The sequence below is a fragment of the Plecotus auritus genome (assembly GCF_963455305.1).
Source record: "Plecotus auritus genome assembly, chromosome: 5".
NCBI lineage: Eukaryota > Metazoa > Chordata > Mammalia > Chiroptera > Vespertilionidae > Plecotus > Plecotus auritus.
Window position 1 is genome coordinate 155,748,919 of NC_137776.1, and position 26,616 is coordinate 155,775,534.

The 26,616-nt window shown below is 40.9% G+C and overlaps 1 protein-coding gene and 1 pseudogene across 6 annotated transcripts in view; both read left to right on the forward strand.

The window, feature by feature from the left end:
* Positions 1-26,616, forward strand: part of LOC308249258 (protein unc-13 homolog B) — a 159,182-nt gene that overhangs the window by 5,288 nt on the left and 127,278 nt on the right. The window lies entirely within an intron of this gene.
* Positions 10,651-11,463, forward strand: LOC308249554 (dolichol-phosphate mannosyltransferase subunit 1-like; annotated as a pseudogene). Its single transcript has one exon. The product of its transcript is annotated as a dolichol-phosphate mannosyltransferase subunit 1-like (transcript).

The window sequence follows — 26,616 nt, forward strand, 5'->3', positions numbered from 1 at the left end:
GGGTAGGGTAGGGCGGGGGAGCTGAGAGGTCCCCACACGCTTCCAGTGGACGTCGGGTTACCATCCTTTCCAAACTTCACTTCCCGTCGGTGCCTCGGGGGACAATTATGTTAACTTATTTACAAGCATTCGAAGAGTTCTTTCCACTCCTGTTTTTCCTCACGCTCCCGTGAAAGGACTGCTACCTCTCCATTCCAGTGGCCATGTGACAGGCCCAAATCCTATTAAACATACAGTGACCGGCACTCTCCCCAATGAGAGTGGACCGAGGAAGGAAGGAGACCGGGAATAGTTGGTGTCTGTCGATAGTGGGCAGTCTCCCATTCTTTTTTCCTTTCTCCTCCCTGCACTGTTAAACTACAGTCGGCTTAGTAGCAGGTTCTTTTCTTTTTAAAAAATCTTTGAATACGTTATGGGACAGCTGTCACATCCCCTTTTCCGTCGTATTTCTTGGCTTGCACTCCTCTATTGCTTGTCTTGTCCCCTGCTCCTTCCCTGTAATCTAGGATAAGGTTATTCTCATATTCGACTTGCACAGGTGTGTTGGATTCTCTTTCCCGAGCAGAGCATAGGAAGTGATTGATTAATTGATTGATTTCATTTGCTCCACAGTAAATCACAGTAACTAAAGAGGAAGGGCCTTTATTGCTTTTTAAGTGAGGACACTTGCTCCATCTTTAGGTATTTGAAGGCAAGAGTTTTGGGGTTCATATGAAGCAAGTTGCATGCACTAAGCTCCAGGAGGGTAGAGGCTTTTTCTTACAGGTTTTTGTATTTTCTGTGCTTGACATACAAGGTCTAAGTTGGTTTTGAATGGATGCAAGGACGGTGATTTTAGAGATTATCTGATCAGAAAAAGCAGGGTTGGATTACCTGTTGAATTTGATCTTGGGAAATTTAAGTTACAGCCTGTTATACCTGTGCTGAACAAGATAGGATAAGGTGGCTTGTGAGTGTGAGAGAGAATTTATCCATAAGAGCCTTTTCCTGGCTGAATCTTTTATTGGAGAGTTAGAGTTCGAGTTTCTTTTGGCTCTGTGGATTAGAAGCATTGTTTGTGATCTCTCTGATAAGTGTTTTCTCTCAGCTGCTGGCAAACGGGACTGCTCTTCTCTTTTCACTTGCACTGTTTTGTTAAACCTGCATTAACCCAAAATGGGTTTGGCTATTTCCGGGGATTATGAGACACACAGAATTTTCTTCTTTCATGGTTGATTTTTCATTAATGAGAATTTTGCTTTGCTTTTAGTAAGACATTTCTCTCAGCAGCTGGGAATCTATTCTTTTAGATCCCTGCCATTGAGTAGCAGGATTTGGGAGAGGCAGGGTTTTGCACTGTCTCTTGGTCAGTTTAAATCTCTGCTGCCACATCATATTACAGAGCTAGTCTTTATGAAAGAATCTTTAGGCAGGAGCAATAGTAAACCAAAAATTCCTATTTAATTGAATTTAAATCACTTCAGAGATGGAGCAGCTGTTATTTTTATTTGTTGTAATATTGGACAGCATTCATGCCTAGAAATTCTGCTGTTTAACATCTTAACCTTTTAATGCTCATTAGTCAAATTTCAATTTTTTTGACCTGGGGCATTGGAGGGAGACCAGCAGGTCATTGTCTTTTGAATGGAGATCCTGAAGATTATTAATTACTGAAACAAGCAGCTACTTTGATTAGAAGTATTCATGTTAAATGGCAAATTATTCATTCTGGGGAAATCTACAGAAATGGATGAAAAGAAATCTTTCTAAAATGACATTTTGGCAGTTAAGAATGTTGTTTATGTTCTGAAAGAAGACTGTGTAACGATATTGTAGAACAACTCAATTTCTGGTCATCTTAGTGTAGAACTGAATTAGAAATTTTTTCATTGAAGTAAAATTTCAAACAGTCATTGATTTGATGTAGAAATTGGCAAACTAATACTGATTTTAATCACCCTGACCATCTCAACTAACAGTTCATTTTCTTTTTCTATTTTTGTTAATCCTCACCCGAGGATATTTTTCCATCGATTTTTAGAGATAGTGGAAGAGACAGAGAGACAGAAACATCAATGTGAGAGAGACATTGATTGGTTGCCTCCTGCACGCAGCCGTGGCCTGGGAGGAGCCTGCAACTAAGGTATGTGCCGTTGACTGGAATCGAACCTGGGACCCTTTGTCTGCAGGCCAACGCTTTACCTACTGAGCCAAACCAGCTAGGGCTCAATTTCTTGATCTAACCCTTTAGTTATGCAGGTTAAGGGCTCACAATTCAAGTAATATGACTCCAGCTCTGCTTTTTGGCTCTATGTTATTGCATATCCTTATATAGGTACTTTGCTCTAGTACTAACTTGGTTCATCCCTGTCTCTGCCCTGTTCTGTATTTGTACCCCCGAAATTGTTTTCTTTCTGTATTTTCTGCTTATCTTAAATGTATGCTTCCTTTCCCAGCTTATAGTCTACAGTGTTTATTGAAAAATTCCTCAACTCCTCAGTCATCTTTCTTTTTTACACTCTTTAAACTCTTAAAACAAATTACTTATGATCTGAACAGTGTCCCTAATTTGGCAATGGATTGTAAACAGCCTGGCACCTAGTCTTGTATTGTTATACTCATGGTGACCCAGACAAAGGGGATAATCGCACTGGTCAGATAAGATCTGGGATTTTTGTGTTCAGGGGGGTATTTGATTCTAAGAGGCACATTGAAAAACTAGAATTTCTTCAGAGGAGAATAATTAGAATAATGAAGGGTGTAGAAGCCATTTTAGGAATTGGGAGGTTTAGTTTTGAAAAGATCTAAGAGGGAAAGGTTCATTATAGTAGATGAAAATCATTTAAAAAAACTGTTGTTCCAGAGGACAGAACTGGGACAAGTCAACTAATGATTGAAAATTGTAGGAAATTAGATATTAGCTTAATGTAAGTAAGAACTTAAACAATTAGGGTTGTTCTTAACAAATGGAATGGACTACTTATGAGGATCTTTTGACATAGGCTGCTTTAAATAGAAATTGAATGAATGGTAACAGTGTTCTAAAAGGGATATCTATGTTGAGTGGGAGGTTAGACTCGAAGAATTTTAAGAAACTAACCTTTTATAGAACTTACTTTCTGAAAATATTTAGCACAGTTTTTCTCAGAATACTGATGTCTTTTTGCTTCCATGGGTGCCAGTACAACATTAGCAACTCCAGTAAACTAAATCAAGAATTTTCTTTAACTTTCGTTGTCATGGTGTTCATGACTAGTTTCTACAAACAAATTATAAGCATTTTGAGAACTGAATCTTTCCATATTTCTTTGTAATTGCCACAGGGTTTATAATTGAGCCATGGCTTTCCCTTCTCTAATTTGAACCAGAAGTGATAACACTTGACTTGTTAAAAAAAATCAAAAACAAAAAATAGCCTGGCCGCTTGGCTCAGTGGTTGAGCGTCGACCTATGAACCAGGAAGTCACTGTTCGATTTCTGGTCAGGGCACATGCCTGGGATGTGGGCTCAATCCCAAGTGTGGGTTGTGCAGGAGGCAGCCAATCAATGATTCTCTCTCCCTCCCTGAAATCAATAAAAATATTTAAAAAAAAACAACCACAAAAACTTAATGATATATTTTCCTATAAGCTAATGTGAGTCTAAATCATTCTTTTTAGTCCTAGCCAGGTGGCTCAGTTGGTTAGAGTGTCGTCTCATACACCAAAAGGTTTTGGGTTCAATTCCTGGTCAGGGCACATACCCAGGTTGATCATGGGTCAGGGTGCATATGAGATGCAACTGATTAATATTTCTCTCTTACATCAATGTTTCTCTCTCTTCCTCTCTTTCTCCCCCTCTTCCTTCTTCTCTCTCTCTAAAATCAATAAAAACATTTTATTTTCTCTAGCATACATTTTAAAAAATAGATTTTTATTGATTTCAGAGAAGAAGGGAGAGGGAGAGAGAGATAGAACCATCAATGATGAGAGAGAATCATTGATCGGCTGCCTCCTGCATGCCCCCCACTGGGGACTGAGCCCGGAGTTGGGCATGTGCCCAGACTGGGAATCAAATCATGACCTCCTGGTTCATAGGTCAACACTCAATCACTGAGCACTGGCCAGGCTCTCTAGCATACTTTATTGTAAGAATACAATATGTAATATATATAGCATACAAAATATTTATTAATTGACTGTTTGTTATTGGTAAGGCTTCCACTCAATGGTAGGCTATTAGTAGTTAAGTTTGGGGGAGTAAAAAGTTAAATGTGGATTTTTGATTATGGGAGTGGGGTCCAGTGCCCCTAATCCCTGAGTCATTCAAGGGTCAACTGTATTTTAGTTTACTGTCACTGTGGAAAGTAGGAATAGTAATGATTTTAGAATTTAGATTTTAGAGTCAAGTACTTCTCATTTTCCCCCCAACGTTATTGTCTTCTACCTCAGGTAACGCCTTGCTGCTGGGTTTACATCACATTATAGTCCCTGCCCTTACAAGCTGAGTTGCTGCTGGGTTCCTTTTGCTTAGCTGTGGCATCAGGAAGTTGATTGTGCCTTGTCTGAGCTAGGCAGCAGTGAAGGGGGAAAACACCAATTTCCTTTGTCATAGATAACTGTTGTCATAAATGATTCTCTTCCTTATAAGAAGTCCATTCTGTAATTGCTTCGTTTTGAAAAGAGGAATTTCTGGTAGTTGCACTCTTTAGGCCAGTAGGCTGAGTTTTTCTCCTATTTTACCTGTGGTATGCATTTTAGACTTTGCTATGTGAGTTTGTTTAAAGTTTGGGCTGAGTATCATTAGTAAATATTTGTTGAGAACCTTCTCTGAACCTGTTTATGATACATATCTATATAATAGATAAGAGCCCAAGGAATTGAAATATTTTTTAAAAAATATGTTTTTATTGATTTTAGAGAGAGAGGAAGGGAGAGGGAGAGAGACAGAGAAACACCGATGAGAGAGAAGCATCAATCTGCTGCCTCCTGCATACCCCCTACTGGGGATCGAGCTTGCAACCTGGGCATGTGCCTGACCATAAATCAAACTGCGGACCTTTTTGCTGCATGGGACAACCCTCAACTAATTGAGCCACACCAGCCAGGGCTAAGTAGGTTTTAAAACATCTCATTTCTTATATAAACCCAGAATCCATTAGGAATGTTAGGTCTGACATGGGATAAGCAGAATAAGTTAAGGTTCTGTTGGAGTGGAAAAACACTATGCTATTATTTTCTAATTTTTAAAGTACAATTCTTTTTTTTTAAAAAAAATATATTTTATTGATATTTTACAGAGAGGAAGGGAGAGGGATAGAGAGCCAGAAACATCAATGAGAGAAACATCGATCAGCTGCCTCCTGCACACCTCCCACTGGGGATGTGCCCGCAACCAAGGTACATGCCCTTGACCGGAATCGAACCCGGGACCCTTCAGTCCGCAGGCCGACGCTCTATCCACTGAGCCAAACCGGTTTCGGCTAAAGTACAATTCTTTAAGTTGGAGGAGTGTTTTATACATACTTTCTATTGTTATTGGTAAGGCTTCCACTCAATGGTAGGCTTTTATTAAAGGTCAGAGAAGATTTGCTATTTGTATATTAAAGTTTTTTTATTCACTTATTACATACATAAAGAAAAGTACACATATCTTAAGATCTTAAGTGTAAGCCTCACCAAATTATCACAAAGTGAACACATTCATGTGACTACCACCTAGGACAAGAAATGGAACACTACTAACAACCCCAGAAGCCCAGCTTATCCTTCCTCTCAGTCATTACTCCCTCCCACTTTCCCAAAGGTCACATTATCTGACTCCAATACCATAGAATAGTTTTAGTGTTTCTTAAATTAATGAACTTCATTCTTTTTCTATTTTTAAATTTATTCAGGTGACATTAGTTAATAGGGTCATATAGGTTTCAAGTATACATTACTATGATACATGATCTGTATATTGCATTGTGCACCCTCAACCCATAGTCAAATCATCTTCTGTCACCATAAATTTGATCCCTTTACCCTGCACCCTCCCTTCCTTCTATAACCACCATACTGTTATCTGTCTGTGTATCTGAGTCTCAGTTTTTTTAAAAAATATATATTTTATTGATTTTTTACAGAGAGGAAGGGAGAGTGATAGAGAGTTAGAAACATTGATGAGAGAGAAACATCAATCAGCTGCCTCCTGCACACTCCCCACTGGGAATATGCCCGCAACCAAGGCACATGCCCTTGACCAGAATCGAACCTGGGACCCTTGAATCCGCAGGCCGATGCTCTATCCACTGAGCCAAACCAGTCAGGTCTGAGTCTCAGTTTCATATAGCACTAAACTATCCACTGAACTTGTGAGAAGCCTATGGCATCAAAGGAAAAAAAGTCAAGAGGGCTTTGTTTTTTTTTTTTTGCTAGTGATAAAATATGTGGTAAAATATGATAGGAGAGAATTTGTGCTAGGGTGTATATATACAAGCTATTTTCTCCTAAATAATCATATAAATAGAAAAAAGTAATTCTTCGTCATTAGGAAATGGGCCCCTCTTGCTGCTTCTGTTTCTTCTGTTTCTCGGCATTAAGTAAGTACTTATGTAGGACTATGAGAACAGATAGGCCTATGGATTGTGTTGGGCTGGTAATTTCTTTTGCAGCTGTTTGCTTTATTAATTTCTATAATGTTTTACTGTGAGTGATGTTGAGAGGAAAGAGACCAGAGGGCAGCAAGTGAGGAAGATCTGCCTGTCAACTAAGGAGGGACTGGCATTTGGACAGTGGGAAGATAATTGCTTTTATATGAGTCAGAGTGTGATAAAGATGATTCAGTCGAAGGGCTAGCTCACCTATATGATTTCTATCTATTATTTATGAGCCAAATTTGTAGAGCTTTCATCTGCAAAAGGGAAAAGGAAATCTGCTCGCCAAGGAGAAGGGTCTAAAATGATCCTATATAATAATAATAGAGGAATATGCAAATTAGCCGGGACGCGGTAATGTCACAACTGCTCAGCAGGAGGCATGCACAGCAGGAGCAGGTGGGCGGGGACTGCCATCACCAGGAGGGCCTCCGTGCAGCCTGGCCCAGGGCGGCCCCTGGTGGAGGCGTGTGCAGGCCCGCCACACTGCCCGGCCCAGTGGCCACCTGGCCTGGGGGCGGCCCCCCGGCTCTGCTATCTTGAGTTTGTGGTTTCCAAGGAAACAGCCAGAAGGGATGATAAACCCTCTGCAAATGGCTCAGCCAGCGCCTATATAAGTGGCGGCTTCGTTTAAATCGAGCCTTTCCTGCAGTGAATGACCCCAACCCTCCCTGGATCAGGCAGGTTCCTGTGGAGTGCAATCTCCACACAATACAACGGGGCCCCCAGTTTCATCCCTGGCAATCTCATCCCATTGGGGCAGCGGGGAAGGAAGGGAAAAGGCATCACGTGGGGCAGCTCTGGCGAGCAAGCAGAAGGAAACCATGTCTGGCAGACACTCCCCTGCCACCCCCTTCAACGTGTAAGAAGAATCAAATAAACCAATGCAAACACCCCTTCCCCACCCTGGGAGAGATCCGGGACTGAGGGGCGTCCCACCCAAGCATTGCGTACCTGCTTCCCACCCACTTCATCCAAATGGACAGGTTAGGAGTTTAAGGGGGGGAGGAGGATCCTTGCAGGATGGGGATCCCCGGAACCACACACCTGCCCTCTCTCTGGACCTGACCTCTTGGAGTGCAGGCCTGACCCCACCCCCAGCAGATTTGCATATCCCAGACCCTCCAGTGCTTCCAGGCACTGGGCATTCCTGCGTCTTCCCTGCCTCCCAGCCGCTGACCCTCACTGTCTCCTACCCCAGAAGCACTCTGTCCTCCCCATCTTTTGGTCTTTATAGCCTAAATGCATGATGGGCGTAGTTGCTTTTCCACAGATTTTATTTGATAAGAACCCAGCGAAGTAGCTTAGCAACTGAGCTGCTCAGACTTCATCAGGGACAATGAATGACACACCTTACTTAGCTTTGATAGCAAAGCAATCTTATTCTTTTATTTTTTAAAATAGATTTTTATTGATTTCAGAGAGGAAGGGAGAAAGAGAGAGATAGAAACTTCAATGATGAGAGAGAATCATTGATCAGCTGCCTCCTGTAAAGCACCTTACTGGGGATCGAGCCTGCAACTCAGGCATGTGCCCTTGACTAGAATCGAACCTGGGACCCTTCAGTCCTCAGGCTGAAGCTCTAGCCACTAAGCCAAACCAGCTAGGGCAAGCAATCCTATTCTTAAAAGATTTGATTTTTGTAATAAGTGGATTTGAATCATATCAAACCAATATACATTTTTTAATGAAATGTCTCTTCATTTCTACTAATGCAATTCTACCTTAAAGCTTATGTTGTATAATCTATACTAATAAAAGGGTAACATGCTAATTAGACCGGATGTCCTTCTGCACAAAGCCACAGTGGTGGGGCCGAGGCAGAGGCAGTTAGGGGCGACCAGGGCAGGGGAGAACAGTTAGAGGTGATCAGGTTGGCAGGCAGAGGCAGTTAGGGGTGATCAGGCAGGCAGGCAGGTGAGCAGTTAGGAGCCAGTGGTCCTGAATTGTAAGAGGGATGTCCGACTGCCAGTTTAGGGATCAGGCCTAAACTGGCAGTCAAACATCCCCCGAGGGGTCCCGGATTGGAGAGGGTACAGGCCGGGCTGAGAGACCGCCCTGCCCCGTGCACAAATTTCATGCATCCAACCTCTAGTATAGATATAAACATCTGTGTCTACTTCATGTCAGCCATTCACACCCCTGATCACATCATAGAGCATGCTGCTCCTTGGATTGGTGCTCTGCTTTTGTAATCTTTTTTTTTTAAAATATATTTTATTGATTTTTTACAGAGGAAGGGAGAGGGACAGAGAGCTAGAAACATCGATGAGAGAGAAACATTGATCAGCTGCCTCCTGCACACCCAACACTGGGGATGTGCCCGCAACCAAGGTACACGCCCCTGACCGGAATCGAACCCGGGACCCCCCAGTCCACAGGCCGACACTCTGTCCACTGAGCCAAACCGGTAGGAGCTTTGAATCTTTTTTTGAAAAATATTATTGATTTCAGAGAGGAAGGGAGAGGGAGAGAGAGATAGAAACATCAACGATGAGAGAGAATTATTGATTGGCTGCCTCCTGCACACCCCCTACCCGGGATTGAGCCCACAACCTGAGCACCTGCCCTTGACTGGAATCGAACTTGGGATAGTTCAATTCCAGTCTGCAGGCCGAGGCTCTATCCACTGAGCCAAACCAGCCAGGGCTGCTTTTGTAATCTTAAACTTTTCCATCTATCTGATCATATTCTCCAGTCTGTCTTTCTAGCTTTTACTCTCACTATACTAGTACTTTAGTACTGTGATATAGGGTAGATGTTAAAAGCTTTGGTTTTAGACAGACCTGAGTTGGTAATATATCAGCTCCACTTTTGAGTTACTTAATTGAATCTTAATTTCCACATCTTTAATATTTATACATCCATTTAAAAGCCCTAGCTGGCTTTTCTCAGTGGTTAGAGAGTCAGCCTGCAGACTGAAGGGTCTCGGGTTCGATTCCAATTAAGGGCACATACCTTATTTGCAGGCTTGTTCCCCGGCCCTGGTCAGGGTGCGTACTGGAGGCAATTGGTCGATGTGTCTCTTCTCACATCAGTGTTTCTCTCTGTCTCTTTTCCCTCGCTTCCATTCTCTCTAAAAAATCTATGGAAAAACAATATCCTCGGGTGAGGATTAATAAAATAGGAGCTTAATAAATGCTTTTTGTTGTTGATGTTAATCTGTAAGATAAATTACATATAAGATATGTTGAGTTGAAAGTATCAATAATCTTGTTGCAGATGACCCTTGAAAATGGTACCTGAAAATTAGTGTCTAGAGCTTAGTAGAGAAGTCTGTGTTAGAGATAAATCTTTGGGAGTTGAAGATGTTTGATAGTAAACACATTAGCTTGAATAAATTTGCCTTTAGAGGATTAAAGAGGAGAAGAATGAATGCTCTAGCTAAAGGAATAGGCAGAAGAGTTGATAGATGTAGTCAGAACTGCAGGAAAATGGAGAATTCTGTGTCTGTCTGAAGCTTAAATTAGAGGTAGTTTCAGGAAGGAATAATCAGATGATAGAGATTAATGATACTGGTTGAGGATAAAACAGCAGGGTCATTGGATCTGAAAATTAGAGCAGTTTCATAAGAGTAGTGTGAGAGTAGGCAGCATATTGCAGTGGTTGAGGAGTATAGGAGGGAAGTGAAGAAGTGGAATTAGCAAGTATAGACTGCATTGAGAAATTTTGCCATGAAGAGAAGGGTTGAGAGTGGTCTTGTAAGAGAGGAAATCTGAATGTTTGGGGCATGAAGGGAAGGAATCTGTAAGAAGAGGAAGGTCAAGATGAGATGGGGGTAGGAAGAGATGATAACTGATTTTCGTGTAAAGCAGAATACAAGATTTATCAACTGAAAGTGAGCTGGTGGGGATGATTTAGTGAGCTTGAGCATACAGAAGGTTTCATTTATTCATCCTTTTAACAGCTCTTGTGCCAGGTACTTGGAGCAGAATTATGATTTTAAAAAATCCCTTGCCTTCTTGGAAGTTGTATAGATGAGTGAGGGAACTAGACATTAATCAAAGGAGAATCTTACAAGTTGATAAAATGCAGCTGTGAGGCGCAGTTCTCCCATGGCCTCCAATACAGCGAATCATACCCCTCTGAGATCTCATCGGGAGCCGGAGGGGCGCACCCTGGGACAGGACAAGTATTTGGTGCTGTTGCCCACCTACAACGAGCGTGAGAACCTGCCACTCATCATGTGGCTGCTGGTGAAAAGCGTCTCCGAGAGTGAAATCGACTGAAATTATAATCATAGATGATGGGAGCCCAGATGGAACAAGGGAGGTCGCTGAACAGTTGGAGAAGATCTATGGATCAGACAAAATTCTTCTAAGAACATGGGAGAAAAAGTTGGGACTAGGAACTGCATATATACATGGAATGAAACATGCCACAGGAAACTACATAATTATTATGGAGGCTGATCTCTCACACCATCCAAAATTTATTCCTGAATTCATTAGGAAGCAAAAGGAAGGTAATTTTGACATTGTCTCTGGAACTCGTTACAAAGGAAATGGAGGTGGTTATGGCTGGGATTTGAAAAGAAAATTAATCAGCCATGGGCCAATTTTGTAACTCAGATTTTGCTGAGACCAGGATCATCTGATTTAACAGGAAGTTTCAGGTTATACTGAAAAGAAGTTCTACAGAAATTAATAGAAAAATGTGTTTCTAAAGGCTATGTTTTCCAGATGGAAATGATTGTTCGAGCAAGACAGTTGAATTATACTATTGGCGAAGTTCCAATAACATTTGTGGATTGTGTTTATGGTGAATCCAAGTTGGGAGGAAATGAAATAGTCTCTTTCTTGAAAGGATTATTGACTCTTTTTGCAACTAATAAAATAAAGTTATTTATCACATTCATTTTAATTTAAACATAGAGGAAGCCTGGTTGCTGATTTTTATAAAATGTACTCTTAGAGCAGGGGTGGGCAAACTTTTTGACTCGAGGGCCTCAATGGGTTCTTAAACTGGACCGGAGGGCCGGAACAAAAGCATGGATGGAGTGTTTGTGTGAACTAATATAAATTCAAAGTAAAGGAGCGGAGGGGAGAGCAAGAGAACCCTCCACTCTTTCAGCTCCGCGGGCCAGATAGAACAGCCGAACGGGCCGGATCCGGCCCACGGGCCGTAGTTTGCCCACAGCTGCTCTAGACTTTTAAGCCACAATTCAAAAATGAAATATTACTATCTATTCAATGTACCTCATAGAGTTGAGAATTAAACTCTTAAGTGAGATCATGTATGTGAAATTTCTTTTAAGTTATAGTAACTTTTACTATTTGATAGTCCCTTTTTTCTCTCAGCTGGAGAGGCTTAAGTATTCTGAAACTTATAAACAAAGAGGATGTGATCAGTTCCATAGACATTTATTGAGCACTTCACTGTGGGTGAGGCATTGAACTAGTCACCCTAAGTATCAATACATATAAAAGGCTAATATGCTAAGTGTCCCTCCAACCATCTGACTGGTTGCTATGACGCACACTGACCACCAGGGGGCAGATGCAGGAGCTGCCGTGATTTGCACTGGCGATTTACAAAGAAACGGCACTGTGGACCTGGCGCCGACAGAGCAACACTTGGCTTCCCCCAAGTGGGACACAGGCCCCGCCACCACCCCAGAGCAACAGCCCACCAAATCGCAGCCAACACTGCCGAGACCCCATTGTTGCAAAGCCTCAAACGGTCGTTGTGGGCACCGGGTAATGATGTCACATAGCAACATCCAGCTTTCTCTCCCTAGCAACTAGTCTCCTTGGAGTTTCTTCAGCGTAGGAACACATCTTGCTTTATAGCCAGGTGCAAACATTTTATACTTTAATCAAATGTCTGTGAAGCGTTTTCCCATGCCTCATCTCATTTGATCCTCACAGAAGTCCTGGAGGAGGTAGATAGGAGACTCAGTGGAATTCTATTTTCTTTTCATTAGCTGGAAAATGGAGATTTAGAGAGCTTAGAACAGGGGTGGGCAAACTTTTTGACTCGAGGGCCACAATGGGTTCTTAAACTGGACCGGAGGGCCGGAACAAAAGCATGGATGGAGTGTTTGTGTGAACTAATATAAATTCAAAGTAAAGGAGCGGAGGGGAGAGCAAGAAAACCCTCCGCTCTTTCGGCTCTGCGGGCCAGGTAGAACAGCCGAACGGGCCGGATCCAGCCCGCGGGCCGTAGTTTGCCCACGGCTGGCTTAGAAACTTGACCCGACTGAAAAGAAGAAATGGTGGACCTTGAAAATGACTTCAGGTTTTCTCACTGTGCAGAATATAGTGAAACACTACTGCAGTTAAATATTTTACTCTTTGTTCTCCCTGCGTGATCTACAATAATAATCTGCTTCGTATTGATATTTACTGCTGTGTTGCTGACAATTACCTGAAAAAGAAGTTGGGGTGCTTCACTGGGCTGTAAAAAGTTTAGCTAAATCAGAAAGCAGGCCTAATTAAGCAAGTTTATTCTATATATATTCGAGGCCCAATGCATGAAATTTGTGCAAGGGGCTCGGCCCTTGCAGCTGCAGTGGCTTGCTTCGGCCCTCACAGCCCTGGCGGCTTGCCTCAGCCCTCGCAGCCCTGGCTTTTTCTGGAAGGTCGTCCGGAAGGTTGTTCAGCTGTCCAGTCTAATCAGCATATTATGCATTTATTATTATACTAGAGGCCCGGTGCATGAAATTTGTGCATGGGGGGAGGGTCTCTCAGCTCAGCCTGCACCCTTTCCAATCTGGGACCCCTCGGGGGATGTCCAACTGCCAGTTTAGGCCCGATCACCCAGGGATTGGGCCTTAATCAGCAGTTGGACATCCCCCTCGCAATCCAGGACTGCTGGCTCCTAACTGCTCGCCTGCCTGCCTGCCTGCCTGCCTGTTCTCCCCTAACCATCTCTGCCTGCTGGCCTGATCGCCCCTAACCACCTCTGCCTGCCAGCCTGATCGCCCCTAACTGCCCTCCCCTGCCAGCCTGATTGCCCCCTAACTACTCCCCTGCTGGCCTGATTGCCCCTAACTGCCTTCTCCTGCCAGCCTGATCACCCCTAACTGCTCCCCTGCCAGCCTGATTGCCCCTAACTGCCTCTGCCTGCTGGCCTGATCGCCCCCCTAACTGCTCCCCTGCTGGCCTGATTGCCCCTAACTGCCCTCCTCTGACGGCCTGATCACCCCTAACCACCTCTGCCTTGGCCCCTGCCACTGTGGCTTTGTCTGGAAGGACGCCCAGAAGATGTCTGGTCTAATTAGCATATTGTCCTTTTATTAGTATAGATTCCGGATGACCTTCTGGATGAAGCTGGGGCTGCAAGGGAAGCCTGGGTCCCAGGTGCCTGCCGGCGGCTGGAGGGAAGCCTGGGTCTCAGATGCCGGAGGGAAGCTGGTGCCAGCAGCTGGGGGAAAGGAAGACCTACTCTTGCACAAATTTTGTGCATCAGGCCTCTAATTATAGATAAAAGGCTAAGTTGACTCGTGCCTATGCGCATGCACGATACATATAAAGCTCTTGCTGGCACCAATTGCACGCGTGTGTTTCGATCTGTCATTGTCAATCATGAATTTGTTGACACTTCTATTATAGAGAAAGGGTGAATAGCGATATTAAAATATTTCTTCTAATTAATTTCCTTTCAATGTGTACGAATCCGTGCACTGGGCCACTAGTATAAAATAGTAAGAAATGGGCCTTGCCTTCAAGAAACTGAGAGCCAAGATGCAGCCATGTGTATAACTAAATATGTTGCAAGATACAGTTTGGTAATTTCTAAGATAGAGGTACAAGATAAAATGGGATTTAGAAATGGAGTGTTTGATTCCAACTGAGAGATAGGAAAGGCCTCAGCTGGGAGAAGAAGAGGAAGTAAGTCAAGATGGATTCAGGTTTTTCATTATGGTGTCATTAATTGGGATAGGAAACGGAAAAAAAGAATGACAGCTTCTGGGGAGATAATGATTTTGGTTTTGGACATGTTAAATTTGTGGTGCTGGCAATCTATCCATGTGTTATAGTTGGAAACATGACTTGGAAGATCAGGGTTAAAGGTGTGGATCTGTTGGGTGGAGGAATGGTGGCAGGATAAACATTTACTCAGTATTGGCATCATAATATATTGTATTTCATTGACTACAAGATGCCAGAGATTGTAAGACTCATCATTATTTTAGGTACCATTGAGGAAAAAATTTTTATCGATTTAGTTATGACACATCATTGTTTTTTAATTTTATTATTTATTTATTTTTTATTTTTATTTTTTTAAATAAATCTTTATTGTTCAGATTATTACAATTGTTTCTCCTTTCCCCCCCCATAGCTCCCCTCCACCCGGTTCCCACCCCACCCTTTGCCCTTACCTCCCCCCACTGTCCTCATCCATAGGTGTACGATTTTTTTTTTTTTAAATATATTTTATTGATTTTTTACAGAGAGGAAGGGAGAGGGATAGAGAGCTAGAAACATCAATCAGCTGCTTCCTGCGCACCCCCTACTGGGGATGTGCCTGCAACCAAGGTACATGCCCTTGACCGGAATCGAACCCGGGACCCTTCAGTCCACAGGCCGATGCTCTATCCACTGAGCCAAACCGGTTTCGGCATAGGTGTACGATTTTTGTCCAGTTTCTTCTTGCACCCCCCTTTCCCCTTTCCCCCTGAGAATTATCAGTCCACTCCCTTTCTATGCCCCTGATTCTATTATATTCACCAGTTTATTCTGTTCCTCAGATTTTTTTTTTTTTAAATATATTTTATTGATCTTTTACAGAGAGGAAGGGAGAAGGATAGAGAGTCAGAAACATCGATCAGCTGCCTTCTGCACACTCCCCACTGGGTATGTGCCCGCAACCAAGGCACATGCCCTTGGCCGGAATCAAACCCGGGACCTCTCAGTCCGCAGGCCGATGCTCTATCCACTGAGCCAAACCGGTTAGGGCATGTTCCTCAGATTTTTAATTCACTTGATTTTTAGGTTCACTTGTTGATAGATATGTATTTGTTGTTCATAATTTTTCTCTTTACTTTTTTCTTCCTCTTCTTAAAGAATACCTTTCAGCATTTCATATAATACTGGTTTGGTGGTGATGAACTCCTTTAGCTTTTTCTTATCTGTGAAGCTCTTTATCTGCCCTTCAATTCTGAATGATAGCTTTGCTGGGTAGAGTAATCTTGGTTGTAGGTTCTTGCTGTTCATCACTTTGAATATTTCTTGCCACTCCCGTCTGGCCTGCATAGTTTCTGCTGAGAAATGGGCTGACAATCGTATGGGTGCTCCTTTGTAGGTAATTAACTGTTTTTCTCTTGCTGCTTTTAATATTCTCTCTTAGTCTTTTGCTCTTGGCATTTTAATTATGATGTGTCTTGGTGTGGTCCTCTTTGGATTCCTTTTGTTTGGGGTTCTGTGTGCTTCCTGGACTTGTAAGTCTATTTCTTTCACCAGGTGGGGGAAGTTTTCTGTCATTATTTCTTCAAATAGGTTTTCAGTATCTTGCTCTGTCTCTTCTTCTGGCACCCCCATAATTCTGATGTTGGTACGCTTGAAGTTGTCCCAGAGGCTTCTTACACTATCTTCAACTTTTTGGATTCTTTTTTCTTTTTGCTTTTCCGGTTGAGTGTTTTTTGCTTCTTTGTATTTCAAATCTTTGACTTGATTCTTGCGTTCCTCTAGTCTGCTGTTGGGTTCCGTATAATATTTTTTTTTTCAGTCAGTGTATGTTTAATTTCTAGTTGGTCCTTTTTCATATCTTCGAGGGTCTCGTTATATTTATTGGCCTTTTCTAGGATATTCTTGAAGAGCCTTATAACCGTGGTTTTGAATTCTATATCCAGTCGTTTGTTTTCCTCCATTTCTTTTGTTTGTGATCTGTTTTTTTGTCTCCCCATTTTTCACTGCTTTGCTGAGTTGGTAGAGTAGCTTTGTGTGCTAGGTTTCCTATATGGCCCAGTGGGTCGGCCTCCCCAGTTAACCTGAGGTGGACACTCTTGGTGCACCCCTTTGTGGATTGTGTGTACAGCCTTGTTGTAATTAAGTCTTGATTGTTGTTGGTATCACTGGGAGGAATTGACCTGCAGGCCAGTTGGCTGTAAGGATCAGCTGTGTCTATGCTGGGAGAAGTTTGGTGCTGGAGACAGCCTTATAGGATTAGCCTTGCCAGATTGCAAAAGCCTCTGTTCTCAGCTTGGAAGGGGTGGAGTCTCAGGGTGGGGCAGACAGTCTTGGCTTCCCGTCAGCCCTGCCCTTGCACGAGTCTCCAGACCTCCACCCTCCGAGGTTCCCGAATTTCCACCCTACAGTCCAGACTTCCCGGTAAGAGCGTGGGTCCCCAGGGGCTCGCCTGGAACTGCGGTTCAGTGCAGTTGGAACTGGGGTTCAGTGCAGTCAGGAGCCCCCGACTTCCTTCCGCCAGGGACAGCCTGTGGTAACCTCCGCAGTCAGTCCCTGTGCACACTCGCGCCTCCAGACCCCAGCCGCCCCGGCTCCCCTGAGTCTCCGAGTTTCCGAGTCTCCGGGTGCCTTTCTCTCTACCTGACAGTCCAAACTCCCCCTGTATGAGCCTGGGTCCACAGGGTTTCGCTCGGAACTGAGGTTCAGTGCAGTCGGAACTGGGGTTCAGTGCAGTCGGGGGTTTCTTTCCCCCTCCCGCCAGAGAAAGCCAGCCAGGCACTCCGCCGCCCTTCCTCTCTGCGCGCGCGTGTCTCTGTACCTCAGCTCTTTGCCGCTCCTTCTCCGTGAGCTTTCCTCTTACCTTCTAGTTGTAGAATTTCCATTCAGCCAGCTTTTCTGTGGTTCTGGATGGTGTCCGTTCTGTATTTTAGTTGTAGTTTTGAAATTGTTGTGTGGGGCAGCAGTTTAGGTGCTTACCTATGCCGCCATCTTGGTTTCTCCTCTATTTATTTATTGTTAATCCTCACCTGAGGACATGCTTTTATTGATTTTAGAGAGAATGGGGGGGGGGAGAGGGAGAGAGAGAGAGAGAGAGAGAGAGAGAGAGAGAGAGAGAGAGAGAGAGAAGCATTAATGTGAGAGAGAAACATTGGTTGCCTCCCCTTAGTGGATGATTGCGGTATTGAACCTGTAATCTGGGCATATGCCCTGACTGGGAATCAAACCCTTGACCTTTCTGTGTATGGGATGACGCTTCAACCAATTGAATGACATGGGCCAGGGTGACACATCATTGTTTTTAAGACACATTTTGACTTCAGAGTTCTTAAAATATGAGAAAATGTCTCACCATCTTAGAATCAGTGAAATAGTGAGGTTAACATTTTTTTTTATTTTTTAAATATATTTTATTGATTTTTTACAGAGAGGAAGGGAGAGGTATAGAGAGTTAGAAACATCGATGAGAGAGAAACATCGATCAGCTGCCTCCTGCACACCCCCCACTGGGGATGTGCCCGCAACCAAGGTACATGCCCTTGACCGGAATCGAACTCGGGACCCTTGAGTCCGCAGGCCGACGCTCTATCCACTGAGCCAAACCGGTTTCGGCATGAGGTTAACATTTAGTAAGTCTACCCTTTGCCAAGCTCTGCTAATTAGCAAGTAAGGATTAATAATTCTCAAAATAACCTTATTATATATTCTCATTTTACATATTAGGTCACTGGGTCCACAGAAGTTAGTGTGTTTATGTATTGTAAAGTTGAATTTAGAATTTTCTGGCTTATTATAAACTATTATAAACTATAAACTACAAAATTAATAATATCAGTGTTTTGGAGCATGAAAGAAGTCTTATTTTTAAATAGTACTTAGGAGAAGATGACTTTGCACAATGTTGGTTGTGAATCAGTTTCTCTATAGCTGTGGTTTCTGTTTGCTTAGTATGTATTCAGGGGCAATATTATAGCAGGTGTTTTATAGGCTGGAGAGTTCATTATGGCTCTAGTTTAATAGTGTTTACAACCTAAATTCCTTTTTTTTTTTTTTGCGAGGACATGTGGTATAATGGAAAATCTAGGATTTTGAATTCAAGAGAACTCTGTTTTGAGTCTCACTAGGTAATGACTAAAATTTTATCTTGAAAGCTCTTAATTTCATTCAGAATCATATTCTTTCAAGTGGGAAAGATAATACTGTGCCAGTTTCACTGGATTGAAGTGAGAGTCCAACTGGTAGTAGATATGAAGGTACTCTGCAGACAAATGCAGAGTGGTAGGTACAATGTTCTGAAAAGTTTAGAAGCTGGAAACGACTCATAAAGCCTGGCCTAAGGTATAAAACATGCCTGGGAATAAATTGAAATACAGCCATCTTTCTTGTAAATTGAGAAAGGTAATCATTACATTGGGACTTTCAACTTGAGATAAAATTGTAGCCTTTTCTACTTGGCTAGGTCTGGCAAGGTGCTGGTCTGCTGGCCTTGGACAAATGATACTTGAAGATCTTAACTTTTAGTCTTGAAACAATCTAGTTAAAAGAACTATAAGTTGGTACATGCATTTAGTACATATATTAGTTTTTTTTTTTTTTTTTTTTTTTTTTTTTTAAATATATTTTATTGGTATTTCACAGAGAGGAAGGGAGAGGGACAGAGAGCTAGAAACATCGATGAGAGAGAAACACCGACCAGCTGCCTCCTGCACACCTCCCACTGAGGATGTGCCCGCAACCAAGGTACATGCCCCCGACCGGAATCGAACCCGGGACCCTTCAGTCCGCAGGCCGACGCTCTATCCACTGAGCCAAACCGGTCTCGGCTACATATATTAGTTTTTGTTGTGGATTCAACAGGAGTTTATTCAGGAGACAAAGGTCTTGTGCTCCAAGTGAAATTAGCCTAATGTGCCTTACTGTTTTTAGCTGAAGCACAATATAGCCTTCGTGAACACTTATTAAGGCTCACAGATGTGGTCCATCCTTCAACTGGTTTGCACTCTAACAGGGAAGTCAGATATAAGAGAAGATATTATGATATAGAACAGAATATGGTAAGCATTAGAAGAACAAATAAAATTGAACAGATTTCAACTGGGTGGTCAGGGAGAGTTTTTTGGTGACAATTATTCTCATTTATAAGAGGACTATATACATGCTTTAGACAGTTTGGAAAATACATCAAGAGAAAAATAAAAATTATAATTACACTGGTCTTTTCTTCTCTATTGTGTGTGTCTGTGTATTAACTTTTTTCTTTTACATAAAATCGCATCATATTTGTATACAGTTTATCCTGATTTATTTTTCTTAGTAGAATGTTGTAGATTAGAATTTGACAAGGCCTCTCTGGGTTTATATCTTTAGTTTTTGGAAACTGGAAAAGATCTTTTACAAACCTCTAACAAGCTAAACCTAGTAAGCTAAAAGGTGCCAATATAATGACTCATTTGAAATTATGATAGCAATTTATAAACTATTTGAAAAGATATATTAAAAAATCAAACAAAATAGGCAAGGAATGGAATGTGTTAATTACTGCATCAATAATTTTAATCTGGTGCTCATTTTGGCAGCACATGCACTAAGATTGGAATGATACACAGAAGATTAGCATGGCCCTGTGCAAGGATGACACAAATTCGTGAAGCATTTCATATTTTTAAATCACATGATTATATCAATAGATGCAGAAAAAGTATTTGACAAAATCCAACACCCATTTTTTTCTTTTTAAATCCTTATTGTTGAAAGTATTATGAATGTTCTCTTTTCCCCCCATTGACCCTCTCACCCCAGTACCACCCCTCCCCAATACCCATTTTTGATAAAAACTCTCAGTAAAGTAGGAATAGAGGGGTCACACCTCAACATAATAAAGGCCATATATGACAAACCTACAGCCAACATCATACTCAGTGGGCAAAAACTAAAACCATTTCCCCTAAGAATAGGAACAAGACAGTTTTGACCACTTTTATTCAACATAGTACTGGAAGTCCTAGCCACAGTGATCAGACAAGAAGAAGAAATAAAAGGCATCCAAATTGGGAAGGAGAATGTAAAATTGTCATTATTTGCAAATGACATGATATTGTACATAGAAAACCCTAAAGCAGGCATCCTCAAACTACGGCCCGCGGGCCACATGCGGCCCAACGAGGACATTTATCTGGCCCGCCGGGTGCCACTGCCTGTCCTGCTTAGCAGCCGACTCGTCCCGGGCCCACAGTGCACATAGGAATTTGTTCATAGTTTTTTTTTTTAAACTATAGTCCGGTCCTCCAACAGTCTGAGGGACAGTGAACTGGCCCCCAGTTTAAAAAGTTTGAGGACCCCTGCCCTAAAGACTCCACAAAAAAACTACTAGATTTAATAAATGAATTTGGCAATGTAGCAGAATACAAAATTAAAATCCAGAAATTGAGTCATTTTTTATACACCAATATGAACTCTTAGAAAGAGAAACTAAAAAATCAACTCCATTTACCATGGTAACAAAAAAAATTAAGATACTTTGAAATAAACTTAACCACGGAAGTAAAAAACCTGTACTTGGACAACTACAGAACATTGAAAAAAGAGATTGAAGAAGGTATAAGCAAGTGGAAAGAATATACCGTGTTCATGTATTGGGAGAATTAATATCATTAAAATGTCCATACTACCCAAATTAGTCTATAGATTCAATGCAATCCCTAGCAAAATACTAATGGCATCTATATTATAAAAAGCCAGTGACCATAACGCCATAACGACCAAACGAACAGTCACCAGGAGGTGCATTGATGGGTCTTGCTGCGTGACAGGGGTGGCAGGTCTGGGTCTTGTGCGATTTTGCACGTTGGGCCTCTAGTATTTTACATATTGAGAACAAATACTCCAAAAACTTATATGGAACTAAAAAAAGACCCTGAATAGTTACAGCAATTTTGAGAAAGAAGAACAAAGTTGGAGGGGTCACAAAGTCAGATATCAAACTATACTGCAAAGCCGCTGTCATCAAAACAGCCTGATACTGGCACAAGAGCAGGCATATAGGTCAATGGAACAGAACAGAGAACCCAGAAATCGACCTGGGTTTGATTCTGGTCCAGGGCACATGCCTGGGGTTGCTGGCTCATCCCCAGTGGGGGGCTTGCAGGAGGCAGCCAATCAATGATTCTCTCATCATTGATGTTTCTATCTCTCTCTCCCTTTCCCTTCCTCTCTGAAATCAATAAAAATATAATTTTAAAAATGTTAGAACATTAAGCTGAGTGAATTAAAGAATATCCTTGTGCTGTCCATGTATAACCAAGCTTGAATGAGCTCCAATAAATAGTAACCATAGAAATCTGATTGTGTATATGAAAATCTATTCCAACCGAGGTTTATTTATTTAGAAAACATTTTAAAAGATATATTTGAGCATTTGTACATGTTCAATTATAACCTGGACTGTGTTTACTCTAGAATTAGTCATCGGTTTTGTTAGTTGAAGTTTGACGTAAGTACTTGTTTGTCTTTTGGTTTGAAAAGGAGCTTATAGGTAGTGAATTTTGTTGATTCTTACAGAAATTAATTTTTTTTCAGGGGCAGGGTAGTATATTTATGTATATTTTATTAGTATTCTCTTTAAATTATAATAAATTGCTATGAAGTCAGGTAGAAGGTTAGCAGTGATATTTAAGGTTTTCTCAGAAGAAAATTTGTACATGAATGAATGAATGAAATCAGAAGTATAATATTGGTGTGCAACTTTGGTTTTATTTATTACTCTATTCATACCACCATATTTTAAAAGAATTTATTATATTTTTCTTTGCCTTGGTTCATATGGGCATAAATGGAAACATTAGCTGTTTCAGTTGCTATGGAATTGATATTAATACTGATAAATGAAGAGAAAGCTGTGGACTGTAATAAGTATGGCTTTTGAATCTGGGTTTGAATTTCAGATTTCCCTGTTTAAGTCTGAAACCTTGGGCAAGTTACTTAACCTCTTTGTGTTTTTGTTAATCTGTAAAGTGGAAATTGTAAACTTTAGGCATGATTCATTAGTCCTGAAATGAGTTTAGTGGGTAACCAGCATCAGGGGAAAAATATATAGAACTGTAGCTAATAAGGGAAAGTATGGTATTTTGTGAAACTTTTATTTCATAGTACACATTCATACTGTACATAAATATGTATGTAAGTAGAAGGAAACTTTGTTTCAATGTAAGATATACAGGGTATCCCCAAAAATGTATATGCACTCTAGGCTGGGTTAAAAACAGTTTGAAAAACATCTGTAAAATTGTTAGGATTAAATGTCTAGTATAGCTCCTGTTTCATAGATAGTAACTGAAAGAAAAATGGCGTTGGAGAAATCTTATTGGATATTTTGACCTTATTGGATTTTGTTGTGTTTATACAGATTTGGTCTTTATTCCAAGAGCTATAAAATAAAAGCTGGTTTGTTACTTTAATTTTTTTTTAAATATGTTTTTTTATTGATTTCTTACAGAGAGGAAGGGAGAGGTATAGAGAGTTAGAAACATCGATGAGAGAGAAACATCGATCAGCCACCTCTTGCACACCCTCTACTGGGGATGTGCACGCAACCAAGGTACATGCCCTTGACCGGAATCGAACCTGGGAACCTTCAGTCTGCAGGCCGACGCTCTATCCACTGAGCCAAACCAGTTAGGGCTGTTACTTTAATTTGTTATTGTGTATGGAAAGTAATTTGACATAGAAAGGTTGTTGTTTTTTAAGTATTATTTTGGGAACTCTTATAAATATGTGAGAGTGTAAGTTTATATGACAACTTGGAGTACAATTGGGCAGTAGTACCTAGTAAAGTTGAAGATGTGTATCCCCTAAGGCCTAGTGATTGCAATTCTTGTGCTTGGTCAAAGAAGACATGCAGAAGGATGTTCACTGAAGCATTGTTTATAATGGCAAGAATTTGAAAACAACTTAAAAGTCCCATGGTAGAAATTTGGATAAATAAACCATGATGTGTTCATCAAATGGAATGCTAAACTAAAGTAAGTTAAATGAATAAACTAAGCTTCATTTATCAATAATGATAAATCTCAAATCAAAATGGGAAGAAAAGCAAATTGTAGACAGATATAGTATGATACCATATATTTAACATTTGAAACATGCAAAAGCAGTATTGTATATTGTTTATGGATATAAGCATATGTGGTAAAAATAAAAATTTAGACCGAATTATATATATTAATGTCAGGATAATGGATACTAAAAAAGGAATGGAGGGAGGGAATGGGATTAAGGAGGAATTGCAGTTGTATTTGTAATATGTTATTAAATTTTGAAAAAATAATGTGTAGCCAAATATGGCACAATGTTTAGATCTAGATAGTCAGACTGTTAAGTAAATGGGAGGCCATAATTTTTGTTGTTGCCTGTATGTATTAAATATTTAAATAATATATTTCTTTAAAAAGTTTAGTGCACAATTCATGGCACAGATTAAATACTCAATGGTCTCTGTTAAGAACAGCACATTGTTTTGGAGTCTAGAGAAAAATAAAATTTTCTAACCTATTTAGGTGATGTTCAAGCTTTTCAGTAGGATGAACATTCAGTTCTGTGTAGACAAAAGTTAAAATACATACAGTAGAATTATTGTGTGTCTATTTTCATAATATAGAACCAAACTTCAACCTGGACATTTTTCTTTGTAAGTGTGAATCTGTCTACTTACTATACACGTTTTTACCCATTGCTTTTCCAGGATAAGTAACAGTATTTGTGAATATTCTTGAGAAGGTCCTTGTGCTTTCTCAGATGTACTTTTGTTATAATTGTGCTTCAGTGTGTCTTAGCTTGGTTCCTGCCTTTATTGTGTTACAAATGTCCTCTGCTGTATCATCATAAGTAATTTCTTGAGGATCCTGGTTAACCAGTTTTAGTATGTATTCAAAGATCTGTTGTACCAAGCATTATAAGGCTGTATTTTAGATTTTTAGTATGCTCTTGTTCAGTACCGTTCTAGTTTAGAACTTTCTGTGATAATGAAAATGTTCCATGTTTGTGCTCTTCAATATGGTGGTAACTAGTCACATGAAGCAACTGAGCTGCTTTTGAAATGTGGCTAGTATGACCTAGGGACCGAATCTTTAGTTTTATTTAATTTTGATGAATTTAAAATTATCTTGTGTTTGTTGGCTCCCATATTGGACAGTGCAGCTCTAGTCTGTTGAAAAGAATTCTAGGTTTGATTACTACTACACTAATTTCCCAAGCTTATAGGTAGTGAATTTTTCCTGAGCCTGTTTTCCTCTGTCTATAAGGGAACTAATAATTCTTTCCCAACCACCTCTGGAGATCCTACAAAGAAGTTAAAGAGTGCATGAAAGCCTGTTGAAAAATGATCAGTTTATAGTTTAAGAACTATAAAATTGCTGCTTAACTGTAGTTCCACTTCTAGGACTTTATCCTAACAAAGGCATTTTTTTTAGACATCTCTGATTATCTATAAAGATAGTCATCAGAAGTTATTTATAATTTTATTAGTTTGCTATGGCTGCCATAACAAAGTACCACAAACTGGGTGACTTACCAGAAATTTATTTTTTATTTATTTTTTGGAACTTATCACTGGGTGTTCTGGCACACCATAAAGGAAGCATTTCTTTTTGTTGTTGTTATTCCACACTCGAGGATATTTTTCCATTGATTTTTAGAGATAGTGGAAGAGAGAGAGAAAAACAGAGAGAAACATTGATGTGAGAGAAACATATCGATTGGTTGCCCCCTACACATGCTCCAACCAGGGCCTGGAGGTACGTGCCCTTGAGGGGAGTCGAACCTGGGAGCCTTCGGTCCACAGGCCAATGCTCTATCCACGGAGCCAAACCAGCTAGGCAAGGAAGCAACAGAAATTTATTGTCTCTAAGTTCTGGAGGCTCGAAGACCAAGATCAAGGTGTCTGTTGGTTTGGTTCTTTCTGAGGATTGTGAGAGAGAATCTGTTTCATGCCTCTCCCCTAGCTTCTGCTGGCTTGCTGGCAATCCTTGGCTTGAAGAAGCATCTCTGCCTTCATCTTCACATGGTGTTCTCCTTTTGTGTTTGTCTCTGTGTCCATTTCTTCTTTTTGTAATGATACCAGTTACATTGGATTAAGGTCCACCCTAATGACTTCATCTTAACTAATTATATCTGAAATGATACTGTTTTCAAATAAGATCACATTCCTTTCTTTTTCGTTTTTGTTTTGTTAATCCTCACCTGAGGTTATTTTTTCCATTGATTTTTAGAGAGTAGAAGGAAAGGAGGGAGGGAGAGAGAGGGGCAGAGAAAAAGAGAAACATTATGTGAGACACATCAATTGGTTGCCTCCTGCATGTACCATACCAGGGCTGGGGAATGAACGTGCAACCCAGGTACAACATGTCCTTGACGGGGAATCAAACCCAAGACCCTTTGGTGTACAGGCTGATGCTCTAACCACTGAGAAACACCAGCCAGGGCAATAAGGTCACATTCTGAGTTACTGGGAGTGAGGACTTCAACATATGAATTTTAGGGGGACATAATGCAACCCATAACAATAATACTTGATAATTGAAAGCAAGATAAAAGTCCTGTAGGAGTGGACAATAAATACTATTTATGCAGCTCTTTTAATTCTGACTGCTACAACAAAATACCATAGACTGGGTGGCTTAAACAACACACATTTATTTTTCACAGTTCTGGAGACTGGGAAGTCCAAGATCAAGTTTCCAGCATGGTTGAGTTCTTGGTGAAGGCCTTCTTGAAAGCTAGCATATGGCCACCTTCTCACTGTGGAGAGGGAGAGAGAACTAGCTTTCTTTTTAATTTTTTATTTTATTTTTTATCATTTATATATATATATATATTTTTTAAATAAATCTTTATTCAGATTATTACAATTATTTCTCCTTTTCCCCCCATAGCTCCCCTCCACCCAGTTCCCACACCACCTTCTGCCCTTACCTCCCCCCCACTGTCCTCATCCATAGGTGTATGATTTTTGTCCAGTCACTTCATGAACCCCCCCATACTCCTTTCCCCCTGAGAATTATCAGTCCACTCCCTTTCTATGCCCCTGATTCTATTATATTCACCAGATTATTCTGTTCCTCAGGTTTTTTTTTTTTTTTTTTTTTAATATATTTTATTGATATTTTACAGAGAGGA